The sequence below is a fragment of the Oreochromis aureus genome, linkage group 23 (genome assembly GCF_013358895.1).
Source record: "Oreochromis aureus strain Israel breed Guangdong linkage group 23, ZZ_aureus, whole genome shotgun sequence".
NCBI lineage: Eukaryota > Metazoa > Chordata > Actinopteri > Cichliformes > Cichlidae > Oreochromis > Oreochromis aureus.
This window is the reverse complement of record NC_052963.1, coordinates 31,776,405-31,802,095: the sequence shown is the minus strand read 5'-3', so window position 1 is coordinate 31,802,095 and position 25,691 is coordinate 31,776,405. Positions and strand designations below refer to the sequence as shown.

At 38.6% G+C, this 25,691-nt stretch overlaps 1 protein-coding gene and 1 long non-coding RNA gene across 5 annotated transcripts in view; one reads left to right on the top strand and one right to left on the bottom strand.

Annotated features, from left to right (window-relative positions):
• Positions 1-14,901, bottom strand: part of znf644b (zinc finger protein 644b) — a 23,318-nt gene extending 8,417 nt beyond the window's left edge. For all 3 annotated transcript variants that reach the window (XR_005610478.1, XM_039607506.1, XM_039607507.1), the window contains exon 1: positions 14,789-14,901. The gene's annotated coding sequence lies outside the window, so the exon portion shown is untranslated. The remainder of the gene's footprint in view (positions 1-14,788) is intronic.
• LOC120436483 lies at positions 14,399-25,691 on the top strand. Of its 2 annotated transcripts, none has more exons than XR_005610479.1 (4): positions 14,399-14,615; positions 14,707-14,922; positions 22,986-23,078; positions 23,712-25,691. It is a non-coding gene; the product is annotated as an uncharacterized LOC120436483 (long non-coding RNA). The 2 variants fall into 2 exon arrangements; XR_005610480.1 differs by having other exon boundaries at positions 14,707-14,929.

Genomic DNA, 25,691 nt, shown 5'->3' with positions numbered 1-25,691 from the left:
GCGTGCAACGTCTTATACATATCTAAACGTACACACAGTATAAATAGAAAAAGATAACTCTTGTACATAATATAGTAAAATTTAATTCTTTTTCTCTCATTCTCACTGACAATGTGGTGTTGTTGAAAAAATCTTTTTTTTTTCCTTTTGGGCTATTCCCACTGCTCTGTAAAATGAGAGTGGTATTATTCTGTGCCGCATTATGATTTTCCAACACCCTCTTTCGCCACCTCTATTCACAACAAACCCTGCTGTTAGCCTTGAATACCCTGGTGAGGATGCTTAATTATGTGAGCGTACCTCTGGGATACAACCTTCCTGCTTCTCCACCTAAAGTTCTCAGTCGCCTGCTAAAATTGACCAATTTCCATGGGAACAAAGTACACCTCCAATGAGATCATATTGCGTCTTATCACTCTGTGATGGTGCCAACACAGATCCCAGCATGAGACTGTTGTTACTTGAATCCTGACAAATTGGCAGGCACACAATCTGTCTGAAATACAAACACAGACTCACACAAAGAAAACATACACTTTGGCACATACACGTGGACAGGCATACAAATTCGTTTAAGAGCGGCTGATTTTAAAGCACAGTTACTCCATATTTATTTGGACAGTATGAAACCAGATAGTTTTGAGCTATTAAACATAACTACAACTAAAAATGTGCATTTTGGATCTTATAACAGATTATATTTCGCTGTCCAGAGCAGATTTAGTCTCAAACATATGCTCGGTGGATTTGACATCCAGGGCTGGTCGCTCTCTACAGGAAGCTGCATTGCTAACGAAGTGGTAAATTCAGTGTTAATGAGTGGCTTCACTGTTACCACCTCAGAGGTAAAACCTTCCGAGCTCCATATTCTCCCCATCTGTTGTGGTGTTAAAGGTTCGAAAGGGGAACAGACGCTCTACATTTAAAGCGAGCTTCGCTGTTACCCCCAAACGGCAGGGTGGCAAAACCATCAAAATATCTTGGTTGAAAATGTGCAAGCCTCATTAGCAGCCAACTCACACAACTCGCTTCTATATATAAAGAACAGGGGCTCAACTGAAAAGCAAATTTTAAAAATGTATTTGCTTCTATTTACTTCATTTAGTCAATGTTAAAAGGCTGACTTTGCCTTGCCTGGAGATATTTACAGGGATTATGAGCTTTAATACAGTTAAGCTGTATGCACAGATCAATCTGCTGTGAGCTTTTACTAACCCTGTCTGCTATTTTCCCCAAGACTCTCACTTTGTATTTTCAGTTTGGTAAATGAGATTTAGAAGCAATATCATGATCCCTTTTGTATTCATCATTGTGTTCTGTTACACAATAGAAAACAATATAACACCTCTGTTTTATTGTGAAGTCTTTAACATTTTTTTTGTTCTTCCAGCACCTACAGCTTCGATCGTGCATCTCATCTTGTGAACAAAATGATGTCTAGCAAATGCAATTCTCTATATACTGCAGCTAAACCTCCAAGAACTCCAATAAATGCAGCATTATTGGTACTAACACTTCATATACTATATGCACCATATTCAACGATTTTTATTGCTGATTGATTAATGATTGCTATTTACAAACTGTTGCATTGCATTCATCCAGAAACTACACATTTAGAAAATAAAAGTACTGATTTTCACTTCACTAACAGTAAAAATGAAATCAGCCTAACTCAAGCTATGCAGTTAATTTGATCTCCTGAAGCACGCTCTGATATTTGGTGGGCTGGGAAGCATGCCATGTACTCACATTGGTATAGCTTTGAGTCTGGCTCTCAACTACAGCACATGTCATGCTCTATTCCCTTTCATCCTCCTGTCATTCTCTACTGTGAACAATCCGAATTCATGAAAATAGCATAACATTCGACTGTAAATTACTTGTTCTAGTACACAAGGTAAGGAGTAATTTTACATGTTCTTTTAGACATCTTCCAATATTCCTGTGAGAGCAGACAGATATTCCTAGAGTCAAAAACCTGCCTCTATTATAATGACAGAGTGCAAAGGTCACACGTTGTTAGTTAAATTCTGTCATTATTTTCTCTAGATCTCATGAGCCATCTATGTTATAAGACTGGAACTTGGAGCAGTGTGATGACGGTCTAGGTTTCTAGTCATTTCTGCTGTTTTGGACAATCATTAGAACAAAAGGTCAAGTGAAGTGTGAAAATCAAAGGCTAATAAGACAGAAAACTTGGAGGAAGCCATACAGCGGATAAAGAAACCTGAGCTTATATCATTTCTAAAAATGGTAAATACAGGAGAGAGGCTATGTGCAAAAGTATGTTACATAATGTCTTTCACAGAGTTTATTTTACACCAGTGAAATCAAAAAGAATGTGCCTAGCTGATGACAGTAGGTGTTGGAGGTGTAGAAGAGTGCACTTATCCCGGCTGTGTGGAATTGGGCTGTGATGGAAAAAGCCATGCTAAAATCAATACGAGTAATTGGGGAGTTTTATCTTTATCCTACATGTGAATGCAGCCTTTTATATACAGTTGATGTATTTGTTTATGCTGCCTATTAATATATAACACAACAGATATGGTCTAAGTAAGGAACTGTACTTTGAGATGATTTAGGTACAATACAGTGGGAAATACAGTAGGTGCAGTAATTTATTGAAATGTGCAAACAAACATAGAAATATAGTATACAGTTTAAGGCACAAACAGCATTTGTACAATTCTAATGAGCTTGGAAGTCAATATTTGACCACTTTTATTCTTCAACACAGCCTGAACTCTCTTAGGCAAGCTTTCTTATTATTTTTTTTAAAGTTGTATTCAGGAAGATCGATTCTGTGTGGTAAAAATATCAGTAAAAATCAGTAAAAATATTGGTGTATTTTCCATTGTGCATTTTTGGACATTTGTTTTGGTGATCTAACATATTTAAACTATATGTACATCTAGAATTGACATTGCCATGTTATTCATCTCATGCCAGTGAAGTAAAGAATTAAACTCTGACTATAGGTGTAGAATATTTGGTATATTTGTTGTATCATTTTTGTGAAAGCAGACAATTATTGAATAAAATATAAAATAAAAACACTGCAACACTAAACTTTAAGTCACATGAGGACTACAAACTGATTGACCAGGAGGTTGGCACTGTAAGGCTGGAAATGTCCAAGCAAATTCATTCCTCTTGTTCAGCTGAAGACCCAGGCTGGCAGCACAGTGGAGACAACACTAAAGACCAACTGAGACCAGTCAGCCAAACCATTTCTGTTGCTGGAGCTGTCTGTATGGATCAAGAGCCAACCTTACATTCCTCTGCCATTGCCTTTGCTGGAGAAATGCCTGAACGAGGGGGGGCACAGTCCCTCAAGTACTGCACTACACAACTTCCTCAGTTAATAGGATGTATTGATTTATTTGACACAATGTGAATTTATGAAGCTGCCTCTTTAGTGTGAGAGTATCAAAGCGTGGCTCAAAACAAACAGACGGAGATTCAGCTTGACACTCCAGTAATCCCAAGGTGAGCAAGTTCTCAATGAAGGTGCCACGGTGGGAAAAAAAGGAGAAACAAACACATCGTAAAGTTTTTCTTCTGCTATCTTGGTCCTGCAGTTACCCACAGTACCACACACCAGAAAGGCAGGATGAAATTAGCAATGCGCTGCCAAATCTCACTTCTCAAGCAGACTAACTGGCTTCTTGCACACAAAAAAGAAATGTGACACTACAAAACACAATTACACATTCATAAAACACCATAAATTTCTTAAATTTGCACAAGAGAAAATAAAGAGCAAGTGGCTTCACACAGCCTCTTTGTCAGGATTACATAGTATTCTTTTATCCCCCTGAATTCTTGTCACCCAAAGGTCATTTCCATAATAATGGTCTCCATCCTCCCTAATGGGATTTCGCCTGTGATTATGTATGCCAGCGTCTTGTGCAGACACTATCAGCTCTGTCATCCTGAATTGCACAAATGTAATTACACAAAGCCTTTGATAACTAAACAATGTAATTTACTGCTTGAGTGAAAATATATATTGGAGTTATACGACTCAAATTATAAACTAAAGGAAAACATGTTATATGAGTACCACAGGAGGTATGTTCCAAAGAATATCACGTTAATAGTATGAACACATTAAATGGTAATGCATGCTGTGACAACAAGAATAAAAGCTCACAGGTAAGTATTACAGCAAGACGTCACTCAAGGGAATGAGTTTTATTCTTTTCAAGGAGTTAGATGGGACTCTAACATCTATCAACTAAATATGAGGCTTGTCTCTTAGTCCCGCAAAGTATAAACAAAAAAAACTGTTAACATATATGGGATACATCCAGTCTTGGAACACAACTTCACTATGAAGACTTTATCATCATTATATTAATGCTGCTATCTTGTATATATCGTACTTACTATTGTTTGAGTACTTACGATTGTTTTATTGTACTTTTTATATTTTACATTTATATTTATTATTGCATTTTGCACCAAGGGAGTGGCACTCCAATTTCGTTGTACCCTGTACAATGACAATAAAGGCTATTCTATTCTATTTATCAAAATAAGGATTATGGTTTTTAAGATCTAAAAACAACATTTTAGTTAAGCGGGAGCCATCTACAGTGACTATGGCTCTTTGGCCTACCTGTGTTCAGTATTTGACAGACGACAGCAGCCTGTTACGTGAACCAATAAGCAGCCAGACAGATGGGTACATAAGCTGTGGTTGTGCCTAAATAAGTAATCCCCACTGTTTTTCCTTTTTATTTTCAAATTAATTAAAAATAAAGTTTTGTTTACTAGACTTAAATGGATTATTTTATTGCATCCTCTCTATTCTGTACAGAACTATGATGACATAATGATGACACTATAAAAATGAACAATTAATCAGTCAGCTTTGTTAACTGTATCTGACTAAATGTTAAACTTTTAAAGCCAGACCAGAAGACAAGACTTGAAAACACTGTCTTCCCCTCTACATGCACAATTTTATATTCTCAGCCCATGTAAGTTTCACTGTAATAACACAAAACCTTCTGAGTGCACTGTGCACCAACTAAAACTCTAACTGGCTCCCAGTATTTCCAGTCTAGAGCATCCTTGATGTCTTCCCAGCAAATTCAATCTAGTGCCAACCTTTATGTTTGTAATTGTGATTGTACTTACAGTTAGATCATGTGACATGTCCATATTTGATAATGACAAAAGTTAGCTTAGCATAAGGGCTAGAAGCATGACTGCTAGCCTAGCTCTAGCCTTTTAATAATATCGATCAGCAGGTTTACAGCTCACTAATACACATCATAAATCTAATTTGTTTAATGGTCAGAAAAGTTCATTGTAAAAGCAACAGCAGGTGTAATTTCTTACGGTTTTTTAGCGATGTTTACTTTGTGCTATGCTAACCTTGTCAACTAGCTGGCAGGAACTCTATGCTTAGCTAACGGAAATGCATCACTCTTCTTGTGTTAATTATTGTAATTAACATACCATAAAATAAATTTGTGGGAGGCCTAAACAAAGAAATAATAAGTGGAGAATTTAAAGTTTTCATTTTGGGACTCAAAGAAAAGAAACTGACAGCCTGTCTGAAAAAAATATGAACAACAGATGGGACTGTGATCTTTCACACTAGCCAAAAAAAAAAAAGAAACAAAGAAATAAATAAAGCAAGAAAACCCTCTTGAACCTGTCCACAACAAACTTCTCCTCGGCCCCCTCTCCTGAAAAACGGGAATGAGTGAAATGGTTGTGATGGTAGATTTACTGATGAAGAAAGGTGAAGCGAGAACATTCGGAGTGATAAAAGGGGACAGGGAGCAAGTGACAGTTGGGTTAAGACAGAAGTCATGTTCAATAGCAGGTAGAAACATCAAACAGTGAGTTCACAGGAAACCCATGCAACCTTGTCTTGAAGGAGGATTTTCTGTTGTGTGGAGTAGATTATATCTGTTCAAGCTGCTGACACGGCCTCATTTGGTGCCCGTAGTGTTGGAGGGGGATTAAATGATATAAACTTTAAAGCTTTAAACAATACCTTTCAAAATTAAATGGATTAAGGGAGGGATGTCTGATGGGGATTTCCCAAGGCTTTGTTAGTTTTAAACTCCACTCCTTTTAAAAGGGGGGGGGGGGGGGACACAGCGCTTAGAAATTTCTCAGGCATGTGACTTTTTTAATGAGGCTCCTCTCACGTTGAAGAGGGCAGTGGGCACAGGAGGGCTGCCAAGCAGATGGCTCTCATAAACATCATATCTGCTCTGTTTAGATACATGACTTCTCATCTCCCAACACTGAGAGGAAAACAAACCCGACCATCACCGCAAGCACAACCCACTTGCCTGCTTTTGGCAAGCTGTGCTGGCGTGTTGAAATGGCACATTTCCATTTCCTGCATTTCTCCTTCATAACAATATGCATGAGCTGCACAATTGATATACATAACCTCTAATCTGTTATAAGTATGCAGAGAAGATGCAGCGATGGTGGTGGTGTGTATTTTTATTTAGTGGCAGTTAGGATGTTGGCTTTTATTAAATGTTATTATTACCATATGACTGAAAGTATATAAATACTAAGCAAGACAGAAGATGTTGCTATGATTAGGCCGATGCGTTCCACTCTGGCTGAGACGAGAAAAAAAACATGAAATATACATATATATCAAACTTTGTTGCTGCTGCTTCGCCGTAGACATGTGACCATCCAGATGAAAGCGAGTCAGTGTCAAACTGCTCTCCCAATTGAGGACGGGCTCCACATTGCCGAGCAGACATCAGTGAGCTTAAATTCGGAGGCATGTCAAGCATCGCAGGTATTAGGACGAAATCTCTCATTATCTTTCTTTAACACATAATATGAGCGCGCCATGGCAGAAACTGAGGGGGTGAGTGGGTGGGGCAGGTAGCAGGGGCTCAGCACTCATTAATGGCAGCCAAAGTGATCCCTCAGTAGTCACCTTGAATTCTATTATTAGACCAGGACTCCAAACAGAAACTGGATCAAGTGCGTCGTGCAGCTTTTGATTGGTTGTAGAGTCCTAGAAGCGGCTAAGATAAGTGCCACTGTGATCACGTGAGGTCAAAGAGATGACACGAGCTGCAAAGAGGCCAAAACTGCGCCTGTCGAAAAGTCGCAAGAAATTCAGAAGCCCACAGAAGCCTGTTTATCTAACTATCAGGGAAAGTGGACAGCTAGAGCACAGTAGCCTTGACAGCAGAGGGAATCCCTTGTCATTTCTCAAGGTCCACACACACACACACACACAGACACACACGCACAGATGAGTGTAAGATGATTATTCAGTACTGCTTGTCAATTGTACCTTTTCAACTCGGATCAATGAGTCGTCTTGCACCGAGACCCTATATCAACGCCAGTCATTAACATGTGAGTGCCACTCTATCAGCCCCAGCTCCAAATAAATCAAAGGGTCGGCCACAGAAGAAAAGAGGCTAATATTTCCTCAATAACCCCAGAGAGACACCATGGAGAGATGCAAATTGCCTCCCAGGAGACCCCGGGGGATGTGAAGGAGAAACTCGCTGGGAGGCAACAGGAAGCTAATGAGTATAATAGTAAATGTATACACGGAGAGGGAGAAAACCCTCTCTATTCATACCAATTAATACAATCTTATCAATGGAAGTGTACTGTAGAAGGAGGGCCCGTGTCTAACCCCTTGCCCTCCTCCCCGCTCGCACCTCACAAGCATCTGTATTATTCAACACAGGCCAGGCTACGGTCATTAGCCCTGTGGGAGGCTGGGCCAGGCCTGGGGAGTTAAAGAGATTTTAAAAACCACTCACTCCTCACATCAAAACAAATCGGACCAAATCAAAGGGGCTCAAAAATGTCCTTTCTTTGAGGGGCGAGGGAGGTAACAGCCATTGTTGTGAAAGGCGGCTTTCTGCGGCATCAGTGTTAAAAAAAAATTGCAGAAAAGTACAAGCTAGCTAAAAGTGTCTCCATCAATCATGCTGCTTTTGTGAAAAACGATTACACGTTATTATAATGTCATGATATCAGATAAGAAGTTTAAATCTGAATTGTGTTAAATATCTTTGCATAATAACTCGAAAATTATGACATTCATATATTTAATCAGTTTAATGGTGCTTAACAACTGTGACTTTGGAGCTTTCATTATTTTCTATATCATTAGCAGATTAACAGGATTTTTTCTGTGCGTTGTTAGAAAGGCTGCGTTTTACTGTAGCTGCTGACACCATATTAAAAATAAAGAGATGAAAGATAACAACTGGAGTAAGGTCATTTTTAAAGGTTGGTTATAGTTTTCACTGAATCTGGTACAAAACTCAAAAATCAATACTATACACATGTTTAGGTCTACTTGAGTTATTACCAAAACCACTCTAACAACATCACCATTGCACCTGCAGCTACTGAAACTTGCTGAAAACATAAAAAACAAGCATAAACTAATATACAAAATTTTACTTCTGTCAAATATTGATTGTGATGCTACAATGTTAAAGCTTCTAATGACAACCTTCAAGGTGCCCTGAGGAGTTGCTATGCTTATTTCAGTATTTCTGCTACAAACATTGAAACAGAACATTCCTCCATTGCACTGCTACTGGTCAAAAATTCCACATGAAATTGTCCAGTAAAGTCGTATACCCTTACCAATAAAGATTTTGGGAGGGAGCTGTAGTTTAAAGATGCTGCTGAACAACATAAAAGGGGAAAGAAATGCTTCAAAAGCTCTAGAAGAAGCAGGCCTGCCACTATCTTTTATTTTGAAGGTCATTTAAAAGGCTGGATAATATACCTGGCAACAGCTGATTGGAGGAGGATTTGCCTCCTAGAGATCGCCGAGGAGACTGAAATGAAGGTTAATCACTATATAACTTCCTACATGTATTATCCTACACTCCAGATTTCATTGAGCATGTCTGTAAAAGCCCTCTGTCAGCATAATTGCACCTAACCTGTGCCCCGCATGCTCAAATCTGTAAAATATCACATCCAACTCAGAGAATAAATGGGAAATTAATGAGGGAAGTGTTGAGCTCAACCTCAGATAGGTATCACAGAAAGGGTTAGCTGCCTCGCAGCTCATGTACAATGGAAGCTCGCTAATCCCAACCCTCAAAGATAGAGGTTGTTTGGACTTGTGAAATGTTCAGAGGGATAAATGCAAGACCATACTGATTTGACATTTTTGCAGACTTGTATGCATTGGATCAAACTTGGAATATAAGCGATAAGTATATTTTAGGTTGTGGTAGTTTGGATGTAGTCATGCAAATATGCTAAAACCAACCTACTAAGACAGAATGAGGGTGCACTTAATGATCTGTACTGATTTAATTTCTGTACATGTTCTTACATGTAAGTCATAAATGTATATAATTAGAATTTTATAAGGATTTTCTTTTAGGTTATTTATCTTAAGGTTTCACACAACAAAAGAAAATAAAACATGTCCCAACATCAACTCGTTATAGTTTTGCTATTTATATTAATCACTGACTACATAGACCCCCGTTAACTGATGATGCTCTTCAGTGTCTCATTTCTTAGAGTGAGGGCTGAGAGTATCAGTAATCATATTCTGCCCCTTAGTGGAGGAAATGGTCCACAGCCTGAGTGAAACAGGATAAGAGAGGGCTTGATCTGCAAAGGCTGAACCGCAGACTGGATTGTGGACAGCTCAGTGCTTCAATCAGCCTTTGATGGACTGCAATAATCTCACCTGCCAGTGAATTAAGATTCAAGTAGCTCAAGTCCTTCTCTTCTTTAAAAGAAATTCCTCTCCAAGAAGAAGTCACTCCCATGACTATTTAAAAGGGGAGTACCACTCAATTTATATGTAAATTTAGATTTAGGAAGACCAAAAGTATTACAAACTTGAAGCTAAAAAAGAAAGTAAATTAGTAGTTTGGAAGTTGTCAACATTAACTGTGTTCAAAAGCGACTTATTTGAGGCATTTTATATAATCCGAATGTATCACGTGTCAAAGAATCAGAATGCAAGCGTGCACCTTTAACCCCAGGTATTCATCTAAAATACATTTCTAAGAATCCTTCACAGTAGAGCTGCCGTCACAAATCAAGGAAATGAAAAGCTCTCACATTATCTTCATACTGTTTGCAGCAGAAGTGGCAGCAGCGAATGAAGCAGGACAAAGACAAACAAAAAACAAGAGTTTAAATTGCAGAAACAAATGCAAAACCACAGAAAAAATAAAATCGATTTGTTACAAATCCTACTCGTGGTTGCCGTTAAGTGGTTGAAACCCAATCTTTTCTTATATTTAAAAAAAAAATGGTTCGTAAACCGTGGGTACTTTCAGAGATGGAGCCAATAACACAAGGTAAAAAGTAATGTAAAGAGGTGGAATCTTTACATGGCATTGTTAAAGCTATGATGCCATCCAACCCATTTCATATTGTTATAAACTGCATGCCATTTCACACCACTATATGTTGTTAAATACAGCTAAAATGTTGCAGGGAGTTTGGCCTATTACATTAGGATATGCTGCCAAATGATTACTGTCATTGTGTATGAAAGCTGGTGAAACCTGGTGTAATGAAACCATGCTGTATTTTTCATTAATCTGCTGGTTCAAAAAATAGTAATGTTACAAAATTGTTGGTTTTTAAACCAGAATGCTGATGAAAAATAACACTGACAAAACCTCTGGACAAACAGCTTCTGCAACATCTGTGCTTCATTCGATTTTACCAGACTGTTTACTGACATTTCGCTAATACAAACAGAGAAGAAGCACATACCATCCAGCAGTCAGCTGAGTATTTACTGACGGTACGATGCCAGTGTCATGGCAATTCCAACATCAGAAATCACAAAAGTCACTTATATTTTAAGGAAATTAAACAAAGACTCGGGGATTGTAAACACTAACTGTGTGTCAGTGATTCTGTTTCACACTGGAAAATAATCAACAGCCAGCTTGTCACTCCCCGCAACCTGCCAAGAGTAGGAGTGGAAGCACTGACACATGTAACTGACATCTCAGATTTAATTTGACTGGTAATCACACCCAGCTATAGTTTCAGAGCATTTCACACATCTGAGCTACAGTTTCAGGTGTTAAGCTGGTAAGGAGACACGCAACTGTGCCTCTGCATGATAACACTTTCTCAGAGAGGGTCACATTTTAGGTTTATGCTATGCCATTATGATTAGAATAATGATAGCAGAAGAAAGTTAGACACACACACACTTTTTTGCTTTACAATTAAAACACAATCAACATACATTTTAAGCTCGTCTTTACTGCTCAAATACATTTATTTCAGTTCAGCAGCTCTTTGAAACAAATTATGGACATGTATGCTTCACTGCATGTCACCTCGTTGTGATTCTTGTCTGAATATTAAACCATGAATGGATCATTATGACTTCTAAAGAGAGAGAATATCCTATTAATGCTCCTGTCTTTTGTCATATGGAAAAAAAACTTGATATGGATAATCATGCCGTAAATAAAACAAAAGAACAAACCAGAACGCCCTAACTTATCAGTGTATGTTGAGGCACTAATTACTCCACACTGTTCTCATAAAACACCTCTAACAGAGCCAAAAGCAGGTAAATGTTCAGAAACTTTAGAATTATTATGCTGACAAGCTGCACACTAAACGGATCACATGAGGGGAGAAGCCTTGGTAAGATTTTGTGAGTCCATCTGACACACACTGCCGGAGGGGATATGTCTCCATTCTCAGTGCCTTTCTTATTGTTTTGGATCCATTAAAATCTTCACTGTTTGTGCAAACTTAAGCAATAATCATTTTCAAGTTAACCAACTTTATTTCTGTAAAAAAATTTTCCCTTTGGTGTTTCAATTCTATCGCCTGTTTTACTTGCTATGATCACGTATTACTGGAAAAATGCAAAAGCAAAGCAACCAAAAATTATTAAGGCTGCAAATGTCACTGGGCCAACTTGACCACATTTGGTCATCAGTAAATGCAATCCACACAGGCGTAAAAACAAATGACCACGCAGAATGAAATATCCTCTAACTCCATCTCTTTCTGCTAACACACACTATACAAGCAGCACTTTTCTTAACCTGGGATCCACCAATAGGACCAGGTCAGCTAACTTATTTATTTATATTGAAATCAAATCACTGGCACAGTAATGAGAACACAGGCGTAAAATTTTATTTCTCCAATTTAATTGAGTGAAGTGTTCCGATCCCCTCGCTTTGTTACAAACTGAAATTCCAAATTTGATGAATGTAACAGGAGCCTTTTTGTTCGAAATAATCCTGCAGATTGTGAGAAACAAGCTGTTTCAGCTTCCTCTCATTGAACCACCTTTTTTCTGATTGGCTCTCTCTCCCAAACAAAGAGATTTGAAAAGCAGGTGGGTGGGGCTTCTGTTTGGCTAAAGCCCTACCCACGTTCCATATTAGGGTTGTCCACCCTTTTAGACTATAAAAAATAGTCTATGAAACTTTATGAAATATATTAAAGAAGCTAATTATTATTTTCAGAGGCTCAAAAGTATTGTCAGCATATTTTAGAGCTGATTTTCTTGTTGACAAACAGATCACGTGTCATTTTATGTGACTTTCAAAACAGAGCATCAGTTTAAAATCAGATTCATAATCATCATTATTAAAATGTGACAAGGTGTGAGTATCGAGGTAATAAATCAATAGTAAGTAATAAATCAAGTATTTGTTTTAACCTGTTAAAGAGGGTTTTAACTCTTTGGGGCCCCAACAGAAAATGATAGACCAATATTTACAATATCAAGGACAAATCTGGTTCATTATTTACTGGTTTCAGAAGATTTGTAGGCAAGAAAAAACATAATTATTACACTATTTAGTGATGAAAATAATTAGTCACAACCCCGATATATTGTCAAGGCATGCCTGTATAGCATTGGCATAATTCGCTAGACATCACACTTAAGCATCACCACAGTTATCAGGTACAGCCATAATACATGCATTCCCTCATTATTTTTAAATTGAACACAAAAATCAGGAAAAGCTTTGTCAAAGAGGATTGAAATTTTGAAAATATGGTAACTGGAGCTAAAATGTCAGTTAAGCAGTTACTAGCTTAACAAACTATTTTGCACCACATTACATAAAATTTTGGACAAAAATGCTAAAACAATATTTTGTCTCAAGCTTTAAATGTAATGATTTCCTGCTTTTCACTGTTTTATGCAGTAGTTGAGCATTTGCACTGCTGAGTGGCTAAAACAAGCACTCACTGACATCATCTTGGACTCTGAAAAACCGGGTTGGACATTTTCACCATTTTCCAACATTTTATGTGGTTTAGAATAATGAAAACAATATCTGGTTCCAGGCCCAGTGGAAACTGAACTTGGCTTGAAATGTTCACCACCAAGAGAAACAGCTAATGGTGTGAACACTACAGTGGTCCAGTCAATGTGGTTCTATAAAACCACCCTTAATTCCTACCGTCTGATATATTCCTGCAAATTCTTGGTCGGAGCATCTGATTACTAAAATATCTCATCTCTGCAGCTGTTCCTCAGCTGAGTTGCTAATTCAGGCCAGTGTACTCCCATTTAAGTAGTCCCAGGTGTCTTCATTTATAGCTGTGTAAGCAGCCAGCCAGGCCAACAGAGAACACGTAACTGTTTGCTATGCTGTGCATTCAGGGACTTCAGGCATCTTGGTTAAAATATTTGACCTTGTCAAGTGACATATAATCAATTTGTGGATAACATGCCTCAACCATCTGATTTATTTAGTCGAGCAGTTGACTCCTTTACTCTCTGCGGTATACTAATGCGGTAAAACCAACACTAGGCTGTTAAGCTGCAGCTGCCTTCTTTCTATAGCTGTTTAAGCTCCTCCTTAGACACCTGCAGGGAGTGATGGACTCACTTATGTAGGTCTACACTTTGATTTGACTAAACCTCCAGTCTAAAGGTGATAACAGGAATGCGATGCACACTCACAGCAAAAAATTGTAAAACCCTAAAATCACAGGAAACACATCATTATAAACATAAATCTGAGCTCATAAGTGAGCAAAATTATAATAAAGCAATGTTTCTCCAAACGCCACATGAGGCGCCCTCTTGATAAGTTCATTGTTGCTTTTGAGGAAAGAGTTTTCTTACTGTATATTCAGCATGACTGGGTGTTGTGGGTTAACTGGTTAACAGAACTTCCTCACCTCTCACCCAGTGACAGTTAGTACAGGCTTCTGCTACAGGATGCTGTATGTTCCCAGTACATGCATATAGTTCATATAGCCACTGCTATGACTCAAGGTCAAATGCAACCCAACCTCACTCATGCCTTCATCTATTCCCTTAACGAATGCTTCTCCAGCAGTGTTTTTCCACTGTATTGCCAGCTCAGCTACTAAAAGCCCAACTTAGGGTCTAAACCCTGCATGCTTTTTGAATTAAATTCTATTTTAGCCACTGGCAATTCTGGCAGCTTAAAACTTTCTTAGTGTCCAGCATCACTCTTCAGTTTGCTATGTCTTGCTCTTTTCAGCAAAAAGCTCCCTCGGTAGCTAAGAGCCGTGACTTTACTTTGACTGGCTATGCGACAGTGAGCTTGCTGCTCTTCCCACAGACTGAGAAACTCCAGCAGCGATATCTTGGACAAAGAGTGAGTGTCGCAATAGTGAAGCAACTTAAGTTAAGGTAAGACTACAAAGCTGCTGCCTGTTATCACTCACTGCGGTGTTTTGCCTTCACAGCGACCTACGACATAAGTGACACATCACCGACTAATGACCGCACCTGCTACGACGTATCCCTGCGCGCATCTGTAACACCTACCTCAGGACGAGCGCTCATGTCTTCAAGTTTGTCACTGCGCCCGACACCGTCTTCTCTCCCTGTATTAGACTGTCGCCATTTTGCTGTAAAAGCACGCAGGTTGCACTCTGGACTGCAGGAGAGGGGTGTTCACGGTAGGAGGTAGAGAAATGAGCGTCATCCGAACTGCACACCTACACCTTGTGTCCACCTTAGTCCGAAGAAAACGGCGCATTTGCACTGTTAGATGATCAAACCTCCTCGAATTTGACATTGTAACAATTAGTGAATTGCATAAATGACCTTGACCTGATTATGAATATTTTTGAGCTTACCTGCTCTTACAGAAACACTCACTTTATAATAATAATAATCAAAACGTTTTAGTCGCATTAGATTAGATTTTTCATTACATTTTAATCGAGATTCACGCATCCTTTGCTACACTGTGCTTCCCCAAGTTGAAATAAGAACTTGAACTGCAAGCAGGACAGGACAGAAGGGGTTAAATGTCTCATAGTGTATGTGACCTTGAACTGCATGTTGAAATGCCTCCAATGAATGAGTGAATATGGTGGGGGGAAAATGCTTCTGTTGTATATTTAATTCCAATTGGTCTTGTACAAGTAAAGCAGTGAGCTTTAACCCTCATTTAAATTGTAGCATAATGATGCAGAATGCATGCTGAAAATGCATTATTAATACCGTCTCATGTTTTCTCTTGCCCAAGTGTTATTTCCATGTTTCCACCGGAAAACCATGAAGCTTTTCAAACTTCATGAGTCAGGGGGGGAAGAAAAGCGTGTCATCATCAGTGTGCTTCAGAGAAGTGTGGTGGTATTTATTAAAATTTTTGTTAATGTTGCCTTACTCCACATGATTCCTTTTAGACAATCCGGGACAGGGCGTGTGATTAACGAACCTCAGATGCTGAAGAAGGTCTCTGGAAGATTTTAGCAAACATATCCAAAAGACTGGTGCAATCATACTGCATAAATTTCACTTAACTCTAGAGTCTAAAAAACACCTCAGTCTGAATATTATGATTTACTTCATAGCAAAAGCTCAGACTTAATAGTGGATTTTAAAACTTACTGTTTTTATTGTGTGAAGTAATGTCTTTGACCAATGCAGTTGGGGAAACCCAGTCTGTGTGTGGTGCCTGCATCACTGCTGGAGTGGTAATTCTCATGTTCACAGACTTATGAAATATTAATTGGATTAAGCAAACAACTAACAAATCTTTCAGTGTACATTGCTCCAGTGATTGCTATTATCAACAAGAGATAGTCTGCAGACAACAAAAATTTCTCCAGATCTGTTGCATATTTATAGAGTGGGCAAAATATGACTTATTTATCTTTGCTAAATTATTAAAAGTCTGGAATGCAGATCATTAATCATTAATATTGATATATTGCGAAACTGTAAGACATAAATATTTGTGCATAAATATTTATCTGCTCCATGCCAGTGTGTATTAACTTTTGGTTTAGCGCCTTATTCAACAGAGATGTGTTTCTTTCAAAGATATTTCCAAGTCACTTACTGTATTTGTGCTTGCCTCGCTGTGATCTGAGCTCGTCATTGCACCCACCTAGATGGCAGAAAACACAAAGCAATTCCGAGGAGCGCGTTGTCTTTTTGTGTGAGATATAGGGATTGACACAATCCCTCTGTTTTCAGAGCATGAAGTAATTCTTTTAATGGCCTGCCAACTGCGCACTCCAAAGTTTGATTTTGCTCTGCAAAATGAGAGCAAAAATCTCGAACAATTTATTATGCTGTTTGTGCCTCGCTTCGCTAGTTATCGTCTGCAATTTATTTCCTACCTTGGGGTACTGCAAGCCATTTTTCTCCATTTTCAGTGGCTCACTTTTTTTTTTTCTTGATCCTGCACGCTGCTGACTAAACTCCTGCCTCCAGCCATGGTGTTGGAACATCACAGAAAACTACATCATTATGCTGAAGCTGGTTAACAAAGAGAGGCAGAGAACCAGTTTAAATCACAGGGCACAAGACAGTATGAGAATTACCAAGTTCACCACGTCAGATGCAGCAATTCATATATTCTCTCTCCAGCAGTGCAGGTGAACTGGCTCGCTAATGAAGACTGCTTCGCACCTCAGTCTGAATTCAAGGTCAGCACCTGACCACTCTGCGGCATTTTAAATTCTATTTTTTCAATTATAAATTAAGCTCGAGTTGATACGTGAGTCACACGTCTGCATCAGCTCAGAACCAGCGATGACCTTTTTCCCAGACATTTATTAATACATTATTTACACCTGCGCTGTTATTACTGCGACACGTCAGAAAAGGCAGCATTTTCAAGAAAATTGTGATTTAAAGTGGACACGGTGACGCAGATAAGGCCAGAGCGTAGAAACTTTTCCCAGTTCTGCACACAAGCTGCAGATATTGCAGGTGAAAGAGCAGGAGCATCATAAAACAGATTTTAAAATGAAAAGCAAACAGCGGACAACTACAGCACCGCAACCTGACATTATAAACAGTAACCATTATTCAGTGTCTTATTTACTTGTTTCAATGGGAGAAATGTCAATACATTAATACAAGAAATTTACATTTTACTGTTTATATACTGGGGAAAAAAGTAGAATACCTTTTTAGAGCTCACTGCTGAGAGCTGCACATCGAATGAAAGTTTAAAAGTATCTTCGGAGCACGGAGGTCATGGCTGGGCCTCATTTCTCTGAGTGACATTTGGAAATTACAGACCAAAAGTCTCATAATGTAGGGCAGAAAGAAAGAAGGAGTGCTGTTAAGCCTTCAGCTGAGCACCACTTATCACACTCAGACACACTCTGAAGATGCAGTTCAGCTTTTGAGTAATGCAGCCTGTGCATCACTTTGTACTGAATCAGTCTGTATTGCATGTTAGCTTTGTCTGTGTATAAATATACATTATATTATTTGATCATTTTTAAATGATAACAATAAATCAGGTTGATCATCATAATGCGGAAGAGTACAAGTGGCTCAAAGCTGAATTCAAGTGGTTATATTTGATAAATTGATAACACAGTGTGTGACAGTCTAGTTACGCTCTCCCTACTTCTTTATGTAGCTCAATGCTACATAGTCAAACTACCCATGTATTTATAGCAGTTCCAAAAATAACTCAGGTAACTAAGAAGATACTTTGCAGCTTGGATTTTTAGAATAGGAAATTCCCGCAGACCATAAATTCTGGCCTTTATCATTTGTGTCATAGCCTGGTTATAAACCTACAGTATGATATTTGTGGCTTACCGCTTTAATAACAGCTGTATATTATGTGCACCTCACATGTGTCCATATCAGGTTCTAAAATGTCAGGTATATTGTAAGATAGTAATAAAAAAAATTTTTGCACACCCTTTTCATTTCCACTTCAAACCTTGCAGTTGGAGAAAATGACCACAAGGTGGCAGAGAGAAACTTGGTGTGTCCATCTGTACTGTGCCTTTTGAAATGAGTCTTATTAACTACCATTAAATCACTGCTCACAAATTGTAGTTTGATATGCAAAACGATTTTTAAACGCATATTATATGCTGTTTTAATCCGTAATATCAGTAAATATGGCATATTAGGGCTTTTAGTATTCTTAAGAGATTATCAGGCACTCGTTGCCTGTGTGCTTATGCAGACTTTGAGCATTATCAAATATTAATTTTTCTAAACTTGGACTTTTAAGAGTAGCCCTTTGATGTAGATGTAATTTTTCATCTGCTAAGCAGATCTCACACAGCGGTATCTTTTAGAAAGCAGTGGGCCATAATTCATTGATGAGCCATGTGTGGAGCGCAGATATTCACGCCCTAATGCTTATGCAAGATCTTAAACAGTTCTCAGTTGTGGAATGGATATAACAGAGCACTGAGCTGTTGGCCTCGGACTAGTTTAAAGGGCTAAGTAGAGGGCGAGGAAAACTGATCAGTGCGAGCTTTGTATTTATCAAAAATGCTTTAAAAAATCCAGATAAGTAATTTGGAACATGTGTAGACATTTGAAGAAATTAGAAGACATCATAACTTCACAGTTAGCGCTTTGAAAGCTACTTTTCCAAGTCTGTTAACAGCAGAAGGTCAAAGTGATTATTTTTTTTGTCACCGCTGTGAAAAAGAACAAGCAGCGCTGCTTTGATTCTAGTCATGTCTGTTTGGCACAGAAAAAAATCAGGAAGAGTATTACAGAGGCAATTATGGCAAAAACAGAAAGTTTAAGGTTATCATTATTAAATTATTCATTTCTGACAATGTTGGCCCTCGGAGTTTGGGAATTGATCTCTCTGTAAACACGCTAAAGCAAGTGAGATTGACATAAATTGCACAGACGAAGCCATCTTTTGAGCGCTCTTCTTTCTCTTTCATGTTGCCTCACTCTGGGGGCTGAATGTTGCTAATAAAAAATGGGAAGACCTTGGGCGAGTAACACAGGCTGATTAGTTCTGTACACGGGAGACGAGAAGTGCTTTGGAGTCTGCGATGATATTTGTTTTCTTTTCACAAGATATCTGAGGAAGAGAAATAAAGAGAATGCTTAAAGTTTCACCGATGTGTTTGTTCTCTTCAAAGCACAGAGAAATCTTGTGAGTCTGTGTCAGATGTTGTATGTGCATGCTCATTATCTCAATAAAGCCCATTTTGCCTCCTGTGATTGCTCCATAAAGAGAATAGTGGATGACCTCGGTTCTGTTGTTAAGTTAATGCTTTTGCACAAAGGAATAAGAGATGCTGGTTTGGATAACAGTGAGGTTACGGCAGGACCCCCCCCTTCCCCATCTGCCTTGTTATCGGCCTCAAATGGACTCGATGAGTCCGCAGCAGAGTGTGGCCCTCTGGAACATGCTTGAGTTATTAATCACACAAGACAAACAACACTCTTCTGTAAAGTTTTCCACTAATGGGATAATTGATTGACAGTCTTTGAGCTTTCATGCAGCTGTATTATTTACTGTTGTACTTGCATGCTGCAAACTCTTTCAATTTAATTGAGAAACAATTGGGTATAAGGGCAACGCTGCCATGGGGGGTATCAAGCAATGGGACTGTTTTAATGATTCCCCCTCCAGAAAAGTTAGATCCACAGTCAACTGAGTCTCTCTGCACTCTGATCTCGCAATGACTGTACGCTATAGTGATTTTTATTGTTGATAGTGATCATCTATTCTGTGAAGTCCCATCCCAGTTGGAAATATATTCAGCATGTGTCGCTGGCCACTCTGTGTCAGTTTCAATATCGCAAATGAATTCTTTTGTTTTCCAGACAGTAGTGGTGCAGGAGTTTCGCTTGTTTTTAGTGGGAGTGTGGCAGCATACCATGTACTTTTTCTGCTCTGAGGCCTCGGCCAGTTATTCCCCCAAACTTTGGCACGATGAGCGCACACAACGAGCCAAGCAGCTTCCTGCACATCCGGCTGCTGTAATAAATGTGCTACAGTATGCTGGTCTGTACTGTACTGCTGTGGAATGCAGACTTTGGCTCGGGGTTGCAGTCTGCACTCCTCCACACACTCATCTCTCTCACTGCAGAAGTGTTTGTCTGTGCTGGAGGGGTTCAGTCAGGTTCGGATGCATCTCAAAGTATACTGCACTATTTTTTCATTTCAGTCAGAGAGGGCTAAGTGTACTTTGTGCATGAATTCAAAGGATACTACTACCACTGGGTACGAATACAGGAGGAACTATCTCACGAGTCTGTCTGTTCTTGATAATAAATACTACATGTTACCGGCTCTTTTTGATGACGTTTTAATTATTTTTGGCTTAAATTTGCACAAAAAAAATACAATTACCTAAGATGCGCCATACCTAGAATTATTTTTTTTTTTTATGAATCATCTAAAAGTAAACATGGTGGATGTATCAGTTTATAGATTTGTTCTTTTCTCTAACTCAACAATATTTTCTTCTCACATTGGTCCATGTTATTCTGAATGTATGTATTCTGAAAAAAAAATATGGCTAGGTCAAAATAGCACAAAACAACAGTGGGTCCAGTACATCCACAGACCTGAAATTAAAGCTTTATAGTGATTATGACTGGCACAGTTGACAGTTTTAAAGTAACCCTCATTTATAAATGAGTTGTCACATACTTTTTAACATATAGTTCTACAATATGTGATCATATACCTACAAACCGGTCTAAATTAAATTAGAACCTAAAGTATATCTTACTTTCTAACTTCTGCTTTATTATACACGTAAATACAGGCCATGGAAATATGTGATTTCCCCAGGCCGCATTTACTGCACTCTGTTTCAGAGTGGCAGCTAACTACAGAGCTAAAGCATTATATCAAGTAAAATCCATCTGCTCAGAAATCCAAACTAAAGCTTAATTCTGTTGGATTTTTTCCCACGTTGTCTGTACCTAAATAAAAATAAATAAATAATAATAGCTACCATCCTGTTTTGGTAGATTTCTTTTTAATACACATATTTCAATTTCAGATTTGAAAGTGAAATCTATGACTTGTATTTAAACTAAAGATGCAACTGAACTATTTATTGGTAAACACAGCAGAAGGTCATATGAAAGCAGTGCAGGATCTCTGTGTGTTATTGTGTGGGTCCGGTGGCAGTCTGGCTTTTAGATAAATTAATCAGCCTAAAAATACATAAAAGTTCTTACAGCCTGTTGATCAATCTTCTGATGTGTTTGAGGTTTTGAAAACACAACAGAGAAAATGAGGAAGAGGTTCAAAGGGCCTCACTAATAAGCTTTAATAATCACACACACAAATGTAATTATGTTACTCAGTTTAGATTAGCAAAGTTCTGAGCGGTGACCTCAACCAGTTATAAAAACTTTAATTCAGTGAAAATGATTATTTTAACCATTGTATGCACACACTCCCACATCCACACTGATACTCATCCAAACAATGTCTTAATATTTAATTTGATGTTAATATAATAACAATATACTACTTAAAAAAAAAAAAAAAAAAAAGGAAATATTTCTGATCCTGCCAGGTCACAGATGGAGGAGATATTTTGTTGTCCAGCTCATGGCATTTTATTTCCACCAGAGGGCGCTGCAGATGAGCAAATGTTAGTGGCTTCATTTTGCTAACTTTCCATTTCATGTTTACCTGAGACAGCCGGGCAGCCTGAAGAAACAAATTGTGGCATGTTATTGATGGATGTATTTATTTATTAAACTAAAAGCATGACTGTGGTCTTTAGATTATAAAAAGAAGACATCCCATAATTTATTAGCTAAACTTGGACATAAAAATAAGATTTATATCTCAGCTGAATTAACAGACTGAAACGTAGAAAGAGCTTTTTTTAAAAAAAAAAAAAAAGGCAGTTAAGAACATGCAGGGATTCGTCTGAATTTTATGTGCGTGCTTGCATGCCCTTTCATATTGTCTGCAAATGTATGCTTTATGGTCCACTGTATTCATCTGGTAAGCATGTGTGTCAGTCTGCAAAGGACTGAGTTTCTGCCAGTGGGTGTGCAGACATCTGAATTTTGTAGCGATGACACTGCTGCACAGTGTGTCTTCAATGACCTCAGCACTTCGACCTCAAATTGACATGTGATGTTTTGTGTGTTATCTCACAGCTTGTATTGACTGAAAAGCTCAAAGTGCGCTCCTGGCAGTCGTTCTTTTTCTTGTACACTAAGATACGTGGTCACACATCTGCAGCCTGGCTGAGCCTCTATGACAAAGTCTGAGTAAAATTCCACTCATCACCTTTTATTAGAGAGGCCAGTCGTCCTTTGGGACAGCTTCTTTAGTCTGATGGTTTGTCTCTTTCCCTCCCCATGGCAGATACTGCACAGACCTCATATTAACGTTGCGCAATCCACTCTCCTGGTTCTTATCCAACACAAATGTTTTCTGCCTCCAGAGTGTTACCACGGCCCTCTGCTGTGCCAATGAACACATCTCGGGCAGCAGCAGAAACTACAATTTATGCCATCCCTGTAATCCTGCGGGGAAGTTTCTGTGAGCAAGAGCAAGAACATGCAATGGCTTCACTGCTGCCTTTTAATGAACAGATTTAAATGATCAATAAAAAGGACTTACATTTGTTTTTGCTGGCACTCGAACCATGCTCCTCCCTGAACCTTTTGTATGCTGCTGAATCGTGACTGCCAACTGTAGTTTTATTAAAAATTATTGGACCTTTTGAGGTGCTGAATGATGACACTCCGTTGTTGTTGTTGGGGTTTATTTTCTTTTTTGTAGGTGAACCAAGCATATTTGATGGATGGAAATGATACTGCTAAGCCAGGACTACATCTCCCAGCACGCTTTAGGATGCAAGTGTGCTTTTGTTAGGTAAAGTGCACTCATGCTTTCTAGATCTTTTTCTTTCTTTCTTTTTGCCAGTTAAAGTCACTTTTTACTGAAAAGTTTACTGCTTAATTAAGCAAATTGTGAATATAATATGCTAAAAAGCAGAGGCTAAACGTTAATCCTCACCAGCTAATCCATGTGTAAAACATTAATAAACAGGCTGTTTTGCATTGTGCAGATAGAATCGGTGTAGTAACTGTTGCAAGAGTAACCAAAAAACATTGTCTTTTCTCTTTATTATTACAGCATAAAAGGTTTGGGGTTGAGAATTAACTGTTGTGTTTGGCAAATGTAGAGGTATCTAAGGTAATGCTGACTAGGGCTGCAGGAGAGTAAACCTCTCCAAAACTAATATCGATAGCCTGATACCCTCTAGGCTCTAGGATAGTTTACAGCGAGGAAATAAGACACAGTTAATGTGCTAGATATGAAAAGAGTTTTTTGTGTGTGTGAATACTATCTAACAATTGTGTTAGATAGTATAAATACACTGTTTAATCCATTTCTTGCAGTTTTACTATTCTGATTTTCAATTTGGAAAAGGAAAAAAACACAAAATTGGAAGTTGTGATGCGGATCATTTCCTTTCATTTGTTCTTACTCTTATTAAATTAGGTGATATTTGGAAGGATGGAGAGCACGGCTAGGTTCATCTGAGGCTAGTCAGCAAACATCCACAGCGACCCTTTGGCCCAAACACAACACGAGCAGGAGTCTGCAGCCCTTATGCCAGGATGAGTTATTCCTTTCTGTCCCGTCTGGAGGAGACACTGCTCTGCTGCCAGGATTTTCACTCTAGGGAGTCACTTCCTCTACACATCTGGATCCCTGATCTTTTTCTTTAATTTGTTCATGCTCTAGGATTATTAGCATTCATCTGCAATTCAACATCTGTGAGCTGATCTTTATTCCCCCGTACTTTTTCTTCCTCTCCCCTCGATGATTTGGTGTCTACTCACTGGGCTTACAGGAGGCAGCCAACTCTCTCCGAGCTGCAGATGTTTTTTGCTGCTCTGCACGAAAGAGCAGGTGGCTGCCGGACAGCAGGTAGACCGCAGCTTCCTGAAGAGGAGAGCTCTGGCAAGAGGCTTTGTACTATTTCAAAGCAAGGTAGAACAAACACTAGAGTCAAAAATGCAGTGTGTTAACCAATACTCAAAAACATTTTTGCAGGGGTATTCTTAAGGTCTTCATTTTTAAAAACGTAGTATTGGTAGATTGATTAAAAACACGCACACTGATACATAAAAACCACTTTTTTGTGTGGTTTTCGGCAGCTCGTGGATCAACTTTTAAAGTGTTCCTCTCCCACCATTTCCTGTTTACAGGCGGAAAATGAGGATACATGTGACAGTAGTCTGTCTGTGAAACTCAAGACAGCTGATGTAATTTCCTACATTTAACACCCCTTAACTCACATGCGCTAAAGTGGCCTCAACCTGGAAACATCTGGCTCAGATAAGATGTACTTCACAAGCACATTCAAATCTCAGCCCACAAAGAAAATAAAGAACATTTAGTGTGTGAAGAGACCTATTTTCCTTCAACAAATCAACATTTTTTTTAACAGTGTTTGATAAGGCAGCTCCTTCCTCGCTCCGTGCAAAGATTGCGTTTAAAATTCGAACAAGGTTCAGGGAAAATCTATGTGGTAGAGCCAGCCAACAGCCTAATTGTCAGTTGTGGCGAGTCTAATGGTCTAAATATGCTTTATAAGTGCAGGGAGAGCTTTTTGTGTGTACGCTGCAGTTTTGATCACAACAGAGCCTGAATTTTAACGATTGCCCACGTGATTACGTTTACCCCTGGGAACGGAGATTTGGTGCAACCCGGATACCGCACGAGCTATATGCTGGCACCATTAACCGTGCAGTATATAGCAAAGAAGGTCCCTAGCCGCTTTGTGGCCACCGCAAGCATGTGGTCTGCATTTTTACACAACACACTACATTTCCTTGGCACCGCAGCTTATCAGATGTTGTTATCGGGGTTCAATCTGTGAGACAGACCTGGGTTAAACTGGCTTAATGTAAGAGTTTTACACTAAATCCTGTTATTGTCATGAATAAGTTTTATCAGTTGCTCTTAAATACTGTTTATTTCTGAATGTGACCACATGGTGCAGATAGCATCTTTCCACTATTTTCTTTTCTTGGCTCAGTGCTCTGCAGGCATGCAAATAACACAGAAAGCTGGGGATATGACTGTTATCCAAAACAGAAGAAAAACAATCACTAATCATCCCAGCCTATTTCTTTAATGTCCTCTCAGTAGATTAATAATTTTAAATATGTGTAATATTCACATCAAAACCCTTCTATAACTGGATTACTTAAAGAAATGTAAGGATTAACATTGAAGTGTCAGGTAAAAGTTGACTCCAAGTGATTTATTTATATTTGATCCTGGGCAAAAGTCTCGAGCCACCCTTAATTTCTTTTTATTTTGCTGGGAAAATAGAAAATACATGCAGAGATTTATTGAAACATGCAAACATGCAGCATATTTTGCATGACCACCTTTATTCTTCAGCACAGCCTGAACTCTCTTAAGGAAGCTTCTTGTGATTTCTTTAAATAGCAACTAAGAAATAAA